Source organism: Lissotriton vulgaris, chromosome 6 (genome assembly GCF_964263255.1).
Source record: "Lissotriton vulgaris chromosome 6, aLisVul1.2, whole genome shotgun sequence".
Taxonomy (NCBI): domain Eukaryota; kingdom Metazoa; phylum Chordata; class Amphibia; order Caudata; family Salamandridae; genus Lissotriton; species Lissotriton vulgaris.
The window spans coordinates 1,174,930,939-1,174,951,273 of NC_141694.1; positions in this window are offsets into that span (position 1 = coordinate 1,174,930,939).

Consider the following 20,335-nt stretch of genomic DNA (forward strand, 5'->3'; position numbering starts at 1 on the left):
CCTAGTCCCACCCAGGACACCCACACTTTATGTTCACGTTGAGACTGTGGGGGGAGCCCCACGGGACCCGTGGCCCTTGCTGACAACCCAGCCAGCACCCATCCTAGGTGCTAGCAGGAGCTGGGCCTTATTTTACTGGGGGTGCCCTTGTGCCATCCGGAGCCCACACAACTAGGGTAAAAATTAAGGGCCACAGGGAGCTCCTGCAGCCCCTGCTGACTCTTCAGATGACCCTCCTTCTGGTTGCAGGTGGAAGATGGCCCTATACTACCCTGGGCACCCATGACTATGGTGAATTTGGGAGGCCCAAGGTCCCTCTGGCTCCTGCCGGATACCCTGCCAACACCCACCCTGGTTGCTTGATAGAGTTGGTGTGTTTTCTTTGCTCCCAATCGCAGGAGTAATATTTTATTTCCTGCCCCCAAGAGCGCGGCAGGCAGATTGATCTGTGCTCCCGCCCAGCTGGATCTTTTCGGCAAGACTAGCAGGAGCAATGACATCTTCCCTGCCTGCACTCTGTTCAGGCAGGGCCCAGGGAATGGAGTCCCCAGAGCGACACCATCTCTTGTGGAGGGGCCCATGCCCCTCTCTCCAACTACAGTTTTACAGAGCCCCAAAGGATGTGATCGCCTGGGCTGAAATCAGATCAGGGAGGGGGCCCCACAAACCCCTCCCTAATAAAAATTCATGGGGCCCCAGTGGATGGGGTCCCCTAAACTGTATTTGGTCAGGGGAGAGGGTTCATGCAAAGTACAAATTGCTGTATTACTAAGGTACCTTTTTATTTAGTATTTCTTTATTTGTCTATAGCTCTATAATGCAATATTTTATTGCTGTTAGTGCTTCAACTGTATTTCGTATTCCTGAATTAATGGATTTTTATATTACCCTTTTGTTTAATTATTACACGGGTTCTATTAAGTTGTACCTTTTTGCTGAAATCATTTCAATAAAGATTCCTTACTCTAAAAATAAAAAATTAAAAAATTAAAAAAAGATTTAGCTTCCTGCTAAATTTTGTGTAATTCTGTTCAGCTCTTTTGGCTGGAGCTATGCCTTATTTTTTAAAAGATAACTGCCTGGGGATATCATGATCTGAGAACCCCTTTTTGTCTGCCGCTTGATGGATAACCTTGAAACTTTCCAAGAAGGAGCTGTAGTGATCGAGACTTTTTAAAAAAAAGTTTTGCAAGGACTTTTCAAATGGCACTAAAGTTATAAGCAAACCCAAAAATATATTTTTTATGGAAATGGTCATGGACTTGCAAAAACCTTTTAATATGTGGCATAGAGTATTATATTCCTTACAATACATGGTCATACCTTCATCATTCAAAAAAACTGCTTAATTTAATTCATGTTCATTGCAGTGACGAAGAATAAAAACGAAATCTGGGCTGCAAAATTAAGCACACCAAACATCGGTTAGCATTTTTGCCAAAAGGTATTAAGATTAGTTTAATGTAAATTAGGTTCAAATTTTTATATTATTATCAACGCAGAGATAAGCAAGTCACATGCACAGCAAGCTGCCTACAACCCTCTTTCGGGCCAGCCACGTTGGGCAAATACTTTTAGGGAGAAACAAGATGATTCATTGTAAGCGGAGGATAGATTGCACATCTAGTCGCCTACAACCCAGACTGGGCCAGTTGCGTATGGGGGATAATGGATGAGGAACATCAGGTGCCCTTTTGTGTTACACTTGTCAGGAGTGGTTACAAAGTTCATGACTATGGTATGGCATTGCTGTGTGCAATATGAATCTCACATTTCCATTGAAAATCCAAAGAAAAACAGATTAAACGGCACAGATGAAGAAACAAGAAACACCCATTCACCCTCCTCCACCCTCACCCCTTCCAAGTCATAGAGAGTATGTAGTGTCGCAGGAAAGATCAGTGTTGCATAGCGGCACCGTGATTACAGCACCTCCTCGTCTCCCTGTTCAGGCGGCACTGGCTTTAAAATAAGCAGGTATGTGGGGCAGGTTAGTTCCTGAAATTCTTTGGACAAAATGCAGATAAACGGGGACCAGATTTTCGCATAAAGCACGGGGTCAGCATTGGCAGCCACCAAGAGTCGTTCCATACCTGTCAATGACCAAGCCATTGCCTGTGGTATGGAAGTTCATCTGAGCCCCAGTTCTGCAGGAGTAGCCTATGCACAGCATTGAGTGCCATAGCCATCTGTCGCTATCATTCTGAACGCACTGTCTATGTCGTTCAAGATAAACTCCCATTATCTTGTAAGATTGGGACAGTTCCATAGAAGATGTATTAGTGTCCCGGGGCTTCCCACATCCTCTCCAGGACAGACTTCTCAGAGTGTGTTCTATTTCTGGACATGTGCCAGAGTGTAATACCAATATGAGCTAATGTTGTAGGCCGTTTCAGTAAGTCCTGTGTTATGTAGTTTGGCGGACCCTACAGGTATGTCCCCCCGTCTTTATACGAGAGACTATGCCCAAGCTCTTCCTCCCTTTGAATTTGACCCGGGGTCCTGTGTAAAGGAGGAGCTTTTATCAGAAAGTGATGAATTTCTGAGGTAAGTTTCTTGTCATCAGTCTTTTGAAACAGCCATTTTTCAAAGGGGGTCATAGATCTACTTGCTTTAGAGTGGGTGTACGGACTGAGCAGCCAGTATGAAAGTTGGGTGTGAGTGAACCTGTCGGTTTCCTCTAGGGAATTTTGTAATTTTAATTGGTCAAAGGGAATAAAGCCAGTGTCTCATTGAAGTTGGCTCTATTTCCCTGGGGGAGGGGAGAGAGGGAGCGTCTAGAAAATGAAAAGGGCCCTGGCTAGCATGTTCATCTTGTCATGGCTCGGCTATTCTGCCGGGCAAGGGCAGGTGCCGCCATTGGTCCTAGTCCTCGAGAACAGAGGCCCTGAATTTTGAATAATTGGCACGCACTGTTTGCAGGATGATACAGGCAAGTACTATTCCCAGGTATGGGAGCTCAGCTTCTACTCATAGGAAAGCGTAACATGAGCACGAATTTTGCTCCGTATCTGGCTGGATGGTTAAGTTTAAGATCTGCGACCTCAGCAGATTTATCCTAAAACCTGATTCAGACCTACATGTGTCCAACTCTGCAATGATGGCATCGAGGGAGGAAAGGGGCCAGGCGACCAAAAATATAATATCATCGCATAGTGGCTAATCAAGTGATGGTCAGCTTCAAACTTTATGCCTACTGCATTGGGGTCATCTCAGTCGCTGGGTGAGGGGTTCCATGTATAAAGCAAAGAAGAGCTGGGAAAGTGGGAAACCCTGCCTTGTGCCCCACTCCTCGCAGAATCCATCTGAGCTACCGGTGTTAACCCGGACAGTGGCATGGGATGCACTTCAAATTCTGTGGATCAAGCTTATAAAATGCTTGTCCATCCCAAAGCATCTAAGGGTCGTAAATAGATAAGGCCAGTGCACTCTATCGAATGCCTTCTCTCCGTCTATAGACAGGAGAAAGACCTCCTTGCGGGAGCACTGAACCTTATCAATGGGGTGGCACACACGTTTGGTGTTGTCGCCACACTGTTGAAAAGGACACATCCAGCCTAGCAAATAGTTTGGCATCCACATTGAGCAAGGAAATCAACCTTTATGAACTGCATTGCTGAGGGTCTTTCCCGGGCTTCGAGATTACTGTTTTACTGGCATGTAGCAAAGATTCAGTCAGCCTTCCAGTTTCTGCAAAGGAGTTAAAAAGGCGGATCAAAAGATGCACTAATTAAGGGCAAAAAGTATTGTAAAAAATTGAAATGAACCGTTTGAGCCCGGGGACTTCATGGGCTTCAGCCTCGATATTGTGGAGATTACTTCTTCTATTTGAATGGGTTGATTAAGGCTTCAGACTCCAGGGAGGGAAGCGGTGTGATCGCAGCAGACTGGGTATATAGCTGGGGAGCCCGAGCCATCCTGAGGTCTCTCTTATACAGATTGGCATAAAATGCCCAGAATCCTGCAGCAATATCCAGGGTGTCGGAAGTCGTTTGACCTGAATGTCTGAGAATTGCTTTAACTCTGTTTGCTTGCTGCCTACTGCGAAGGTAGTGAGCTAATATCTGGCCTCCTTTATTAGTTCCAACATGAAATTTGTGTATGATGTAAAGCAATGTGTGCTCTGCTCTATCTAAGTCAAGGTGCTTGAGTTGGAGTCGCGCCTGTTCCAGTTTGCGCCAAATTCAAGGGGTTCCTGTGCATTTATAGATGGACTTGGGCTCTAAAACTGAGTTTCCCAGCTCCTCCTTCTTATCTCTTCGAACCTTATTGTCGTGAGCAGCCTTTGCTAAAAAAGCACCCCTGACAACCATTTTGATGGCCTCCCAGTCGGCGTACAGATGGACTTTTTCTGTGCCATTAATTTCTAAGTAGTCGGTGATTGGTTATCTAATTGAGGACATGACCTCAGTGGAATGCAGTCATGTCTTGCGTAGGCACCAGGGTGGATGCTATGGTGGGGGCATTTGGGTTGTGAATGTATGTGAGTGTGATAGGCGCGGGGTCGGAAAGTGAGCAGGAGTCAATGGGTAGAGTCTGAAATGTGTGCGCAGGCAGAGGGAGAGGTCAGAAAATGGTCTAGGTGCCCATATGTTTTATGTGCTGCGGAATAGAATGTATAGTCCCGAGTTTCAGCATGTAGAAGATGCCGTATGTCATCTAGTCCGCAGTCGGCTAACCATTTCAGTCCCTCAGGGGTGAAGGCTCATGTCAGGCCTGTCCATTTCCCAGAGTGGTCACGCCCGTCCATAACCAGATTGAATTTGCCACCCACAAAGATAGTCTGATCTGGGGATTGAAGGGTCCCTGCAAGTGCTTCTATAATAAATCTCCTGACCTTCAGTGCGGGCGTGTAAGTAGGCTATCATGAAGTGAAGTGTGCCTCGATACACCTGAATTGCCAATAAGCGTCCCTTGACCTCGAAGCATGTGCCAATGATTGCCCCCTGAAAGCGATTGTAGAATGGTACTGCCACCCCCCGCCCTCACTTCCCCCTCCCCGCCTACCAGAATTGATGTGGAAATTCCCTATTCTGAATACTATGGGTGTCCTTTGCTAATAAGTGCGATTGCCTGAAGCAGACAGATATCCCCTTGTGAATGTTCTAAAAGAGAGGGTACCGCAGACCTTTTAGTGGGGTTATTAAGGTCTTTTACATTGAGATTGACTTATTTAACTGCCATAGTGTAAGTAATGGCTAGGCTATGTAGGAGAACGTATAAGGCCCTAGTTACTAGCTGCTCTGAAAATGAGGGCCGGGTACCCAGGGAGGAGTCGGGTGAATGAACAGCAAGGTCACTAAGCCGGTTCATAGACAGTCATAAGGGGCACCCGATACCAAAACTCATATCCCTCAACAGATAATAAAGAACAAAAATAAATAAGTAGTCCATGGAGTTCTTCGTGACCTGGAAGTCTGAATACATGTTGGTTACCAGGGCAGAGCGAGCAGTCATAGAACAAGATGAGTCTATGCCTGAGCCCCGCCCAGAATCTTCACCCCCTCATTCCACGCACATTACCTAATGAGGGAGGGTCAGCCTCTTGTTTGTTGCCACCGAAGAAGGAAGGCAGTACCTCTGACCTCTCTTTTGCCATAGTAGCCATGTCTGGACAATAGGGTGCAGATCTTAGGCCCCTCCGATTGCCACAGTCACTCTCCCCTTGAGACCAGAGGAGGCAGCTTCGAGAGGAGTGATCCCAAAGATTTTGTAGGCCTCTGATAGGGAGTGTAACTGGTAGGATTTGCCATTCAGCTGAAAGATAAGGTGAAATGGATGGCCCGAAGAGTAGGAGATACCCTGCTAGCAGAGATGACCAGTGATCGGGCAGAATTCCTTCCATTTGAGAAGGGTAGATGCTGCTTGATCTTGAAAAAGTTGGAGGGAATGTCTACAAAACTGTACCTTTTGTTTTGATCTGGCCGCTTTGAGGATTGACTCCTTTTCTGTAAAATTGTGGACACAAACCAGAATATCCGTGGGTAGATGAGGAGGTGACCTGGGGAGACCCACTCTATGAAATCTGACCAACTGGATGCTGCCTGACGCACCATCTCCCAGGATGTCTTGAAATATGGCTTGGACATAGCCCTCTAGATAAAAAACCATCTGGCTGTTTAGTGTCTTCAGGGGTGCTTTCTTGAGTTGAAAGTCTGTTGTGCCTTTAAAGAGCATGTCCTTGACGGATCTATCTTTTTTTGTGAAAGCCATGATGCTGCATCTGTGCATCGAGAGAGTACAGAGTCCAGATGGCACGTAGAAATCCCCACTAGGCCTTCCAATGCACCCACCAAAGCAAGATCAGGCGACTTCCAGATCCTGTTTCGAAGCAACCATTGCTTTTAGGTCCCACTTAGCTCTTGCTGAGTCCCCCACCAGCCCACAGGCTTTATCTTACATGGGCTGGCATCCCAGTTGAAATGCCAAGATCATTCAGCTGCCTGGCTTCAGGTATCCAGCAGTGCTAAAGGGTCCCACCAGGGTTTTTAGGAACACCAAGGCCAGGGCCCAGGGGTGGCAGCCCTGAGTACTCCACTGAAGTCTGTTTCTTGCTTCCTCAGGAGGCTTACCAGGCCCTCGGGAGGCCCAGTGAGCCGCCGGGCCGCCGGGCCGCTATTCTGTGCAGTGCTTAAATGTAGGCCTATAGTCGCTGGTTGCGACATTGAGCCAGGGGCGCTAGTGACAAGCCCTGTAGGCTGCGGACCTAGAGGAAGGAGCTTCCTGCTCTCAGATGTGAGGATGAGCCCAGAGGATAATGCTCAAGGAGGTCAAGAAAAGGTGTGCCCAGAAACTCCTCAGTCAGAGGTGGCATGGTGGGGAAAGGCTCTGACAAGCAGGACCTCATAGGAAACAACAGGCCCAGAATAGACTCCCTCACTCGCTGAGCACTTCCAGTGCCCAAGACCAGGCCCCTCTAGTATGCCCAGTGAGCTGCTAAAGCAGAGGGACAACCAGTGCACAGTTCTCTCTGCCCCATGGAGACATAGTACAGCAGGGCTAGTGTTTTAACAGGGATTGCCTCCAGGGGTTGTGGCTGGCTCAGGTTCGGTCACCGGTACTGCTCCAAGGGTGGCAGCAGTCCGCTCGGCCGCTCACGTGAATGAACTCCTGGCCAGGGAAGCAGTTTCTCCTTCTCCCGCTGCTGCCGTGGGACTGTCAAGAGCTGTACGAAGACCTGTGGGGTAGGTATCAACCACTCTCGACGGGGATCAGCTTTGGGTAGGGGCCCATAGTCACTGCAGCTAAGCCCCTGAGGCCTCTTCCGGCTATTTAAGCCTCATCCTCTTCTACACCACAGCGGTCACCCACTCCAATCTCAGTCAAACCGGGGCCCAGTAAATACGTTGTGGCTCGGGTGCTCAGTGCGCACCCTCTGGGGGTTTTCCTGTCTCAACTTTGAGAATTTAGGCGAGGGGGTTGCTGTGGAAGGTGCTGATTATCGGGCGGGAGGATGCACTGGAAAAGCACATCCGCTCACTACGCTATCTTGGACACAATCCTCTTAGATTCAAAATGCTGTGATAAATTATGCAAAGATTCTATCTATCCTGCAATAACCAATAGTGTGAAATAAACAAACATGTTGTCATAAATATTTCCTTTCTGCTGAACGATTTCTTTTTTGGAAAACATACTAAAAGAAGGAAAAGGCAATTGTAATTTTTCTAGTTTAAGCCGCAGCTGTTTTTATCACTGTGACCTGCCCTTCACAGTGGTTTCCGGCAGTAAGCGTTGCGAAATCAGAACTTAACTGTAATAAATGATGGCAGTTGAGCTGCTTTGTCATTTCTTTATTGCAGTTGTCTAAATATGTCTTAAGTCACCTGAATTAGAGATGGTTTTATATATATATCTGGCTAACGAAGAAGACCGCCTGGTCGAAACGCGTCACCAATAAATGCTTTTTCTTACACGGACCCTGGGGCGCGAGTTTTTTTGTGGTTCCTGGGACTGTATCTGCTGTGGGGAGCCCTTTCGAACATATATATATATATATATATATATATATATATATATATATATATATATATATATATATATATATATATATATATATATATATATATATATATATATATATATCCCATATAGTTACTCATATAGCTACTGATCAACACATGCAGCAGTTTACAGAACAACAGACATGATGATGTACAAATTAAGACAGTTTAGTCACTAACCCATGCACTCAGTGAGACACATCTAATCACTCACTCATACAGTCAGTCATGCACCTACTAAATCCTTCATCCAGACACTTATACATCCACTCATTCTTCAATATGTAAGACATATTTTAACTCTACAGAAACATACAGTCACTGGATAATGTCATCAGTGATGTCATCAGTGATGTCATTTGAGATGTCATCAGTGATGTCATCAGTGATGTCACTGACCATGTCATGAATGATGAATAATGTGACATCATCAGCAGTGGATTGTGGGTGCGCGATATATAGTTAGTGCAACTAACTATATATGCGAATTTCAATGGTTTTGTGCGAGTAAATTAAGGTTTTGTAAATGCTAATCCCTAACTATATATGGTCTATAACCTATGGTTTTTTCAGTGAATTTCAATCGTTTTTTAATAGTAAATATCAAAAGCTGTAAAATGTATTCTTATTCTAATTCAAAAATATATTTTTTATATTTTTGTATTATATTTTTTTAATTTCTTTTTTTTTAAATTATTTTTTATTGTTTCGCTGCTGGTCCGCGAACCGGTAAACGTTCCGTTAGCGCAAGTACCGCGTTAGAAAGCAACATCGTGACGCGTCACGTACCTAGAACTTACACAGAACCCAAAAGCTCTTTTCAGAGCTACCTTAACTTTAATTACTCTTTTGAAATTTTGAATGTACCTTTTTTCACTAATTTTCACTTATGTTTGCTTCCCGGTTCGCTACCCGGTTCGCGTACCGGCAGCTAACAGCGCGAAAAATTCAAAAAAATTTTACAACATATATGAGCCTCCTCAGCCACCCTCAGAAAACCTAGGGGGTCAGGATACGTCTACCGTGCCCCCTTCTACTCATTCTGAACATTATTTACCCTCCATCTTATATCTCAATTCTACCGAAACACAAAATGGAGGACTCCCGTAACGCTGCAGGTTCGCGTACCGGGTCACGCACTGACAAGCACTCGCTCAAAAAAGGTGGGAAAGTAATTTACAGAAAAACCACTGGAGACACTTTCACCAATTATACATTAGCTCATACTACATACCAATCCCTACCATTTTCACAAATTTGGTTGGAATTCCATTTAGCCATTTAGCATGTAGACCTCTCTAAATTCCCTGAGGTAAATTACTTCACAAAACATATATGAAGTGTTGGAATTGACAACCAATTAAAATGTTACTTTCATTTTCTACTATTATATCATGACATTTGATTGGTTATGTACCTGAATATATATATAAAGAAAGAGAGAGAAACACAGCCATTTTGACTACTACTTCCTGAAGTACATTTCAAGAGCATTTTCACTGACAAATTAAACTTCTTTTTGAAAGGTAAGAAGTTATTTTAAAAATTTGAAATGAGAACTATGGGGCATATTATCAAGAAAGGTCGTTACATTATCGCCGCTTTTATCGGCAGGAAACTGCCGATAAACCGGCGATAATGGGCTTGATAATATGCTCTATGCAATTCCAATCGATGCCCATGTTAGATGTGTTCACATCTAACATGGGCTTCGATTGGAATTCATAGAGCATATTATCAAGCCCATTATCGCCGCTTTATCGGCAGTTTCCTGCCGATAAAAGCGGCGATAATGTAACGACCTTTCTTGATAATATGCTCCTATGTTATGGTAATTTGTGAAAACGTTTTCAGATAGTTATATACTGTCCCTCTGTAAGAGTTAGAGATTGAGATAGGCTTCTCTGTTATAATTATGGATTGAGTTAGGCTTCTATGGTATAATTATGAATTTACTTAGTCTTCATCACAGGCACTTTGTAATAGTTCTACTTCCTGCCTGAATCCATACAGTGCCTAAAGATAACTTTACTGTTAAAACCTCACAAGTACCTGCCTAAACTTTAACCCAACAGTAACCTATCTCTACTGATATATTTTTATTTTTTATGCAATTTACAGCAAGAAAATGGAAGCACAACAGAAAGAAAATAATGTTTCCTTTCAAATAAATATTGAAAACAATCCAAATGAAGAAAAGGATGAAAATGACTTTTTGGATGACACATTAGACGAAGAATTAATTGAATGTGTAGAAGAATATGAATCATGGAATGGAAAGGAGGACATACCTGATGAAATGATGTTACAAATTCTTTTAGATTTTGAAAAATCTGAACAATAAATTTAAATGTTGAAATTAAAAATTGTTTGAGACATTATTCTTTTTTATATGTAAATTATGAAATAGTACCAAAAATAGATATAATATAAAGTGAGACTTAAAATATACTGTACAACTTTTTTGTGTTACATAGTAAGTTTGCTCATAGTTACTTCCTTTCTCCAACTATATTATCTCCAATGTGTATTTAACATCTCTTTATCATCTCCTGCCTCCATATTGTTTTGGCTTTCCAGACAGACTATGGTATGAATTCCATATACCACAATAACTTCTGAAACAACTTGCAAGATATCTACAAAGGAGACGGCGTTTATTTATTTTTAGACTCTGCATTGGTACCTACATGTTGCTACGTAAATAAAAATAAACAAAAAACAAAAACAAAACAAACAATCAATAAACATACAATATTTAAAAAGTCTATCATTCTTGTTTCCTTATATTACGCTCCCTGGACCACTTCCGGTGCGCGTACCGGACGCACCCCATGCAAAAAAACCGATTTTTTTTTTATTTTTTTTGCCCCGTGGGCCCTTTTAAAGCCTCCACATCAAACCTAGGGGGTCAGGGAGGATCTACTTTGCCCCCTTATGGTCATTTGCCCCTTCGTTTTGGCCTCCTCTTTTCTCTCGATCCTACCGAGAGACAAGATGGCGGCCGCTCCGGACTGTTTAGAATGTTGACAGACACCGGAGAGCCAATCAGCTTCGCTTCGCAAAGTTCGGTTACGCGAAAAGTACGCGAACCGGAGCGCTACCCGGGACGCTGTCACAGATATATCTGTTTTTTAAAACGTTAATTTCTCAATATCCACTGGAGCACATATATTGAGACCTAGCAAAGGCACATCGGGCTAACAGTCCCTACAATTTTGCCAAGTTTCGTGCAAATCCATTCAGCCGTTCGAGCTAAAAGGGAGGCCAAATGCCCTATGGAAAAATGAATGGGAAAAACGCGTTTTGGGACCCCACTTTTTTCTCGGCCCCCCCTTGATGAAACCCCCCCAAATTTTCAGGGGCTGCTCAGAAACAAAATGTGCCTTTTCCTGAAAATTTCAGCCGATTCCGTCCACAAACGCCAAAGTTATTAGACATAGAATTTTCAAAAGTCCCATAGAGAAAAAATCCTAACTATATATACCTACTGGCGACCGCCAGTAGGTAATATATATATAAATATATGTGTATATATATATATATATATATATATATATACATATATATATATATATATATATATATATATATATATATATATATATATATATATATATATATATATCAAAGCTCCTAGGGGTGTCCATTTCAAGCAGCACACGAACACGGTTAGCTTTTTCCCCTTAAAAAGCTTTATTGGCACACAGGCAGCTTGTCCTCAGTATTCTTTGCGGCATACGACCCAGCCTGACGCATTTCGTTATTCAACTTCCTCAGAGGCACGGTCGAAAGAAGCCGTGCGGGCCACACCTCCTAATTAAATCCAATTGCACGCTGATATGCAGCTGCTCAATTAAGACTGTGCATGAAGAGTTCTGGGATATGTGGTCCGTTCATGCTTCTTTATGTTGATTGCCCATGTTGGCTCACCATGAGCCCCAAGGAGAGGTGCACTGTTAAATCCAATAGCCGTGCTCCACTCTGAAGTCGATGATACAGACTCCATGGCCCCCTGCAGTCCTGGGGTGGTGCTAGCTCCGCGACTGGACAGCCGCGTTAACATCAAAGCTCCTAGTGGTGTCCATTTCAAGCAGCACACGAAGACGGTTAGCTTTTTCCCCTTAAAAAGCTTTATTGGCACACAGGCAGCTTGTCCTCAGTATTCTTTGTGGCATACGACCCAGCCTGACGCGTTTCGTTATTCAACTTCCTCAGAGGCACGGTCGAAAGAAGCCGTGCGGGCCACACCTCCTAATTAAATCCAATTGCACGCTGATATGCAGCTGCTCAATTAAGACTGTGCATGAAGAGTTCTGGGATATGTGGTCCGTTCATGCTTCTTTATGTTGAAACGCGTCAGGCTGGGTCGTATGCCGCAAAGAATACTGAGGACAAGCTGCCTGTGTGCCAATAAAGCTTTTTAAGGGGAAAAAGCTAACCGTGTTCGTGTGCTGCTTGAAATGGACACCCCTAGGAGCTTTGATATATATATATATATATATATATATATATATATATATATATATATTCACTGAAAAAAACATAGGTTTCACACCAGTTATAGTTAGCTGAACAGTTTACTCATACAAAACCATTGAAATTCCCACGTTATAGTTAGTTGGACTCACTATAACTTGCGCGCCCGCAATCCACTGCTGATGATGTCACATATTACATCATTCATGACATGGTCAGTGATATCACTGATGACATCTCAAATGACATCACTGAAAGAATGAAATCCCCACCCATTTTCTTCACTTCTTCTTTCACTTTTGTGACTGCAAGACCTGCCTTTTTGCTCTCGGTTCTTTGTTGGATATCTTGGATTATCATTGCTGCCAGACCATCCAGCAGTGAAGATGACACCAATGATTTCATCGATGAAGAGCCTCCTCAGCCGAAGGTGAAAGTTCATTTCATCTGGAAGTTGTTTTCAATTCCTGATGACCAGAAGAATGTAAATGCTCCAAAAGTGGAGTGCAGGATCTGTCACACAGTCCTGTCACGGGGTGACCCCACTAAAAAATATTCTTTTGGGAACTCCACAATGATTCGCCATGTGGAGAGGAGGCACCCCCAGAATTTTGCCCGGGAAAGTGTCAGGGATCTGGCACGAGAGGTTCCCAGTGATGGGGCCTCTACATCAACCGGAGGACCAACAACATCGGTGTGGGCGAGATCGCAAGAGCTGGTTCTGAACATTCAGCCTGCATTTAACAAAGGCGTCCTTAAATGCAGAGACTGTGATCAGCTACTTTGCTATGGGGAACAAAGTGTTCTGCTCATGGTTCGAGCATTGGAGAACCATCGCTGCCGATCCCAGCCCTAAATTTTTGCTCCTGTTGAGCAGTTTCCATTCCCTGTTTTTGTTTTTGTTCTAAAAAAAGACAAAAGAAGAAAAAAAAGTTCTTTTCAGAACTACCTCCAATTCTCATCAAAGAGCTATATTCTTAAAAAACATGAAAAAGAGTAAGTGAAGTGGAGTGCATTGATAAAGGAGAGGAAAATTAGTAAGAAAGAACAGAAAGATATGAGAGGAGAAAGGAAGTGAAGTAGGGGAACTGAAAGAAGGTGAGTGTGGGGAAGGAAATCAAGGCGAAGGAGAGTGAACATGGGAAATGTGGATATAAAAAAGAAAATGTAGTAAAGGAACGGGGGTGTGGAAGGGTAAGAAAAGATGCATTGCTGGAGTTGCATCATTTTTGTGACACACTCTAGCAATGCATCACTTTTGCGCTTACAGATACGTCTGAAATACTGACGTATCTGTAAGTACTTGCGACATAATGCGTCATATATTAAATATGACGCATGAGTAGAAGACTGAAGGCCTCATTTATGAGACCATGCGTCACTTTTACGCCACTGGTGCGTCACTTTTTATGACGCACCAGTGCTGTAAAAAATGCACCTTATTCAGCCATATTTACAAAGTGACGCATCTAGGTAGATGCGTCACTTTGTAAACCCGTGCGCCACATTATACCTACATCAGGTGTAATGTATGCAAAAAGGACGTATTGACCCAAGAAAGGGTCGTAGAGGTGATTCAGTGAAATCTATGAGATTTCAGTGCGTCACTTTTAGGACACTGTTGTGTCAAAATCTTGGGCCTGCCTCACAGCAGGCGTAAGACTGATGCAGGCCCTTTCACAGAGGACTTTCCCCATGTGAAAGGATGCATTGCTGGAGTTGCATCATTTTTGTGACACACTCCAGCAATGCATCACTTTTGCGCTTACAGATACGTCTGAAATACTGACGTATCTGTAAGTACTTGCGACATAATGCGTCATATATTAAATATGATGCACGAGTAGAAGACTGAAGGCCTCATTTATGAGGCCATGCGTCACTTTTACGCCACCGGTGCGTCACTTTTTGTGATGCACCAGTGCTGTAAAAAATGCACCTTATTCAGTCATATTTACAAAGTGACGCATCTAGGTAGATGCGTCACTTTGTAAACCCCTGCGCCACATTATAGATACGTCAGGTGTAATGTATGCAAAAGGGACGTATTGACGCAAGAAAGGGTCGTAGAGGTGACGCAGTGAAATCTATGAGATTTCAGTGCGTCACTTTTAGGACGCCGTTCTGTCACAATCTTGGGCCTGCCTCACAGCAGGCGTAAGACTGAGGCAGGCCCTTTCACATAGGACTTGCCCAATGTGAAAGGATGCATTGCTGGAGTTGCATCATTTTTGTGACACACTCCAGCAATGCATCACTTTTGCGCTTACAGATACGTCTGAAATACTGACGTATCTGTAAGTACTTCCGACATAATGCGTCACATATTAAATATGACGCATGAGTAGAAGACTGAAGGCCTCATTTATGAGGCCATGCACCACTTTTACGCCACCGGTGCGTCACTTTTTGTGACGCACCAGTGCTGTAAAAAATGCACCTTATTCAGTCACATTTACAAAGTGACGCATCTAGGTAGATGCGTCACTTTGTAAACCCCTGCGCCACATTATACCTACATCAGGTGTAATGTATGCAAAAGGGACGTATTGGCGCAAGAAAGGGTCGTAGAGGTGACGCAGTGAAATCTATGAGATTTCAGTGCGTCCCTTTTAGGACACCGTTGTGTCAAAATCTTGGGCCTGCCTCACAGCAGGTGTAAGACTGATGCAGGCCCTTTCACATAGGACTTTCCCCATGTGAAAGGATGCATTGCTGGAGTTGTATCATTTCTGTGACACACTCCAGCAATGCATCACTTTTGCGCTTACAGATACGTCTGAAATACTGACGTATCTGTAAGTACTTGCGACATAATGCGTCATATATTAAATATGACGCATGAGTAGAAGACTGAAGGCTTCATTTATGAGGCCATGCGTCACTTTTACGCCACTGGTGCATCACTTTTTGTGACGCACCAGTGTTGTAATAAATGCACCTTATTCAGTCATAATTACAAAGTCACACATCTAGGTAGATGCGTCACTTTGTAAACCCCTGCGCCACATTATACCTACGTCAGGTGTAATGTATGCAAAAGGGACGTATTGGCGCAAGAAAGGGTCGTAGAGGTGACGCAGTGAAATCTATGATATTGCTGAACAACATTTTTCTGTTCAATAAACAGCACTACCGCCAGATACAGGTTATGGCGATGGGCACCTGCTTCGCCCCCAGCCATACAAACTTGTTCGTAGGCTGGTGGGAGAAGCACGTGTCCTGGGCCGAACAGTACAATCACTGGAATAAATGTATCACTGTATGGTATCGATATATTGACTATTTGTTTATTTTGTGGAAGAGTCCTAAAAATTAAGCAGGGAATTATATTGCAGAATTGAACAACAACAACTTGAATCTTGACTTTAGTGGACACCTGAGCACCACAGAACTGTCTTTCCTAGACCTGAGAGTGTTTCTGAGGGACGGTAAGATCTGTATATCCCTCTTTAGGAAAGAAACAGTGGCCAATTCTTTCCTTGAAGCATACAGTAGCCATCAAAAATCGTTGAAAAACAGCATACCCTATGTTGAACTGTTACGCTTAAAAAGAAACTGTTCTCTAGATATTGATTTTCAAAGTGAGGCATTAGTAGCAATCGAAAGATTTAAATTGCAGGGTTACTGCCCGGATTTGCTACCTAAAACTTTACTTAAAGTGAATAACATCCCAAGACATTGCCTAAAAACAATTCACCCACTCTTCCAATGCTGCAAAAGAAAGCAGTCGATGCTGTGTCTGTGCAGAATTACTTTAATGTCAGCTAGATAGTGCTAGACGTGTTTCGCCTGACCTGCAGGCTTGGTCACTAGCATTGCAATAAAGTTTTCAAAGGTGATTTAAACTATTCAGTGAAAGTAAGTCATGTGACGGACTACACAATGAAAATAAACAACAGACTCGTAGTCTTTCATATGCGTATACCGGCTACAGTTCAGTGGTGAGAACACTTGCTATTTCGTGCATTTAAACATAAAATGTCATTTATGAGCATTGCAAAATTCTACTCACATATTCACCAAACAGGTAGGTATAATTAAACCCAAAGACGCATACCACAATAGCTGGAAATTATAGCCGCACACTTTCGTGATACAGCATCAAACAAAATCGTGTGATTACGCAGGAATATCTTTTAACGCTGTAATTATTACAAGCAATCAGCATAACAAGATTCCACCCTTTTAGGTTAGGTATATAAGATCATACTGGGTTATTATTCAATTTTAAAATCCCCACATTGAGCTCCAGTGGGCAAAACAAGATCCCAGAAATATAAGGTTACCGCCGTGTATTTGATTTGTACTCGTGTTCATCCGAAGTGGGCAATAAAACATCACCACTGTACAGAATAGATATGAACCAGTTCAAGTTACAAAGTTAAAGATCGCCATCTATAACAAAATAGGGCTTGTGTGTAAAAGTGAAATTAAAACCAATGGATAGAGAGAGGAAGCCTATAAATATGTATATAAATCTTCTTCCATGTTGAGACCTTCTGGGGTTTTCGTGTTGAGCTTAAGGATGTAGCTAGATTCGAGCTTTCCTAATTTCTTCTCTCGATCGACCCCCCTTACATTTCCAGGGACTACATCAATTACAAAATAGGACAACCCTTCAGCATTTTGTGTATGGTGTTGTTGAAAATGATGTGCCATGGGGTAAGCTTTATCCCCATTTTTAATGGCACGTACATGCTGTAGCACCCTTTTATGTACTGGGAGAATAGTGCTGCCCACGTACTTCAGGCCACAAGAGCACTGAAGCACGTAGACAGCATATTCAGTTTTGCATGAGAATTGTCCTTTTATTTGTTGCTCAGACTTCTGTGAGAAACGTAGTGGGAAACTGCTGGTGTTACACTTTAGGCATTTGACAAAACCATCTCTCCTACCTAGCCAGGAGGAAGTGGGTTTTTTGCCAGAGCTAGTTTGCAGCATATTGCTAACCAATGCTTGGTGTAGCGAACTTCTAAAAGTAAACTGTGGCCTTCTTTGGATCAGTTTGCCTAGTACAGGATCATTCCGTACAATGTGTCAATGCCTGTAAATAATTTTCCTCAAGTCACCTTGTTGATTATTGTACGTAGTGATAAATCTACACTGATTACTTTCCTGCTGGGCTTTAGATTTTGTCTTGGTGGCATTTTCAAATAAGATCTGTTCTCTAGATTTCTTTTTGACTTTGGAAATTGCGTTATTGATGCAAGATTCTGCATAACCTCTTGCCAAAAATTGGGACTTAAGACATGTTAACTCAGTTTCCAATTCCTGTCTAGTACTACAATTCCGCATGGCCCTGAGACATTCGCCATATGGAATGCTCTTTATCAGTTTTGCAGGGTAAAAACTCGAAGCCTGTAGTAACGTATTAACGTCAGTGGATTTACGGTACAATTTAGTTTGTAACTTGCCCTCATGCACATAAACCATAAGGTCTAAAAAGTTGGTGCTGGTAGTGTCCATTGCATCATCCATTCCTTCACCACTAAAGTTTGGATTTTCAAGTTGGTAAAGTTGTAACATCAAATTCATATCATTCACAGCCAAATTGGCATGTTGTACGGATACCATTGTGTCCATTGCATGATCCATTCCTTCACCACTAAAGTTGGGATTTTCAAGTTGGTAAAGTTGTAACATCAAATTCATATCATTCACAGCCAAATTGGCATGTTGTACGGATTCCATTGTTGCCACCGATGTTGTGGGTTTCTTGGGTGCCACTGCAAAACATTTTTTTCCATGAAATAGCAAGTGTTCTCACTACTGAACTGTAGCCGGTATACGCATATGAAAAACTAGGAGTCTGTTGTTTATTTTCATTTTGTAGTCATCACGTGACTTACTTGCACTGAATAGTTTAAATCACTTTTGAAAACTTTATTGCAATGCTAGTGGCCAAGCCTGCAGGTCAGGCAAAACGCGTCTAGCACTATCTAGCTGACATTAAAGTAATTCTGCACAGACACAGCATTGGAAGCGTTGGTGAAATATATATATATATATACATATATAAAACCTATGGCAGGTAACACCTTATTGTACGCCACCAGCTTCCATCCCCACCACACTATTTCCAGTCTGCCATATGGGGTGTTTTTACGAATACACAGAGCCTGTAGCACTACGGACTCTTGGGTAGCAGCACAAGATGCGGCAAGAACTAGGTTCCTGCAAAGAGGATATAAAGCAAAAAACTTGACATGGCCCTTAAGAAAGCCAATGACAAAGATAGACAGTTATTACTGCAAACCAACTTTTCCACATCATGGAATACCACTGCGGCTCGTGACAAGACAAAAGACAAAGAGATAGAGAGCGATTCTGATCATGTAGCTTGCAGATTTAAATCCACATATAGCAGGCAAGCCAATGCGATCAAAGGCATCATCAATGCGCAGTGGCCCATAGTACTCACTGATGCTACCCTCTCACAGTTACTGCCTATCAAACCTAATTTCACATACAGGAAGGCACATTCTATGTGCAGTGATTTGGTGAAGACTAGCCCAAAATTGGACACAAAAAGCAGGTGGTTTTCCCCCAAAAAAGGTTTCTTTAAGTGCAGCACATGCAGTGCGTGCAAATTTGGGGTGAATACGAAATCATACACCACCACATTTTCTGATGTTCCTGATAATCTGAAGGGACATTACAAGTGCTGCACAGATTACGCTGTTTACATTCTGCAGTGTATCTGTGGGCTCCGCTACGTAGGGAGCATTAATCTCCAAGCATATGTACGTATCCTTCAGCATTGTTAATTCGGACCCCTCATATCCGGTCGCCCGACATATCAAAGTGGAACACAGGAATAACCTCAACGTGCTCCAATATTATGTCATAGACAGTGTTCCGTTAAACAAATGAAGGGGGAACTGTGAGAAACAGTTGAGGCAGTTAGAGACTAAATACATATTTGAACTGGACACTAAGGCCCCTAGGGGATTAAACATCTGTGAAGATTTACAACACTATCTGTAACAGCCATTTACCTACTATGTCATAGGTTCCGTATCTCCCCTTCACAGATTTTGAATTATTGTAATCCTTTTAATCTTTGAAATCATTTGAATTATCCTATCAGTTTCATTACATAAGGGGATGTCGATACAACTTGGTAAATGCATTATGGCAACGCATAACAGCCACCCATCGACTTACTGTAGCTGTGACACCAAAGGCCCATCATTTTTCCTTCATATACATAATAATCTGTATACAAATGTTGCATTTTTATAGGTTACGACAAACTAACATTCTGCCTTCTCTCAACTGTTGCTTTTTTTTACTTCATTCATTGCACTTATTTAGGCACTTTTATAGCAATTTTTGATTCATGTATATAGTTGATGAAATTGTGAAGGCAACATATTAAGATGACACATACATTGGTGTTAAAGCTCCTTTGAATTTCATATGATTATGAATTCTATATTGGTCAAATCAAATATGCATTTTTTTATGACAATAGCAATGTATGGTGAGAGTAATTTCACTGATAAGAACTGCAAAACAATGTTTTATTTTGTTATCATCATTATTCCTCGCTGTTACTTTATTGTTTTTCAATATGTCCATTGGTATGCAGGATTTTAATGCATTTGTGCAGTTATCATATTTCACCTAAGTTGGTAACCAGCTGGAGGGACATTTCGGCACTTGTGCAGTTAATATATAAAGAACGCATGGTTTGATTACCCTTGTGATAACAAATATACCTGCTATTCACCTGATTGGGTTAATGAGTATTGAATGATGCGGAGAGGTAAAGGTTAATCTGGACTTTCTCTTCATACTGTTGATAAAGAAGTTGCAAGGTCATTTGAGTAACCATGAACGACATT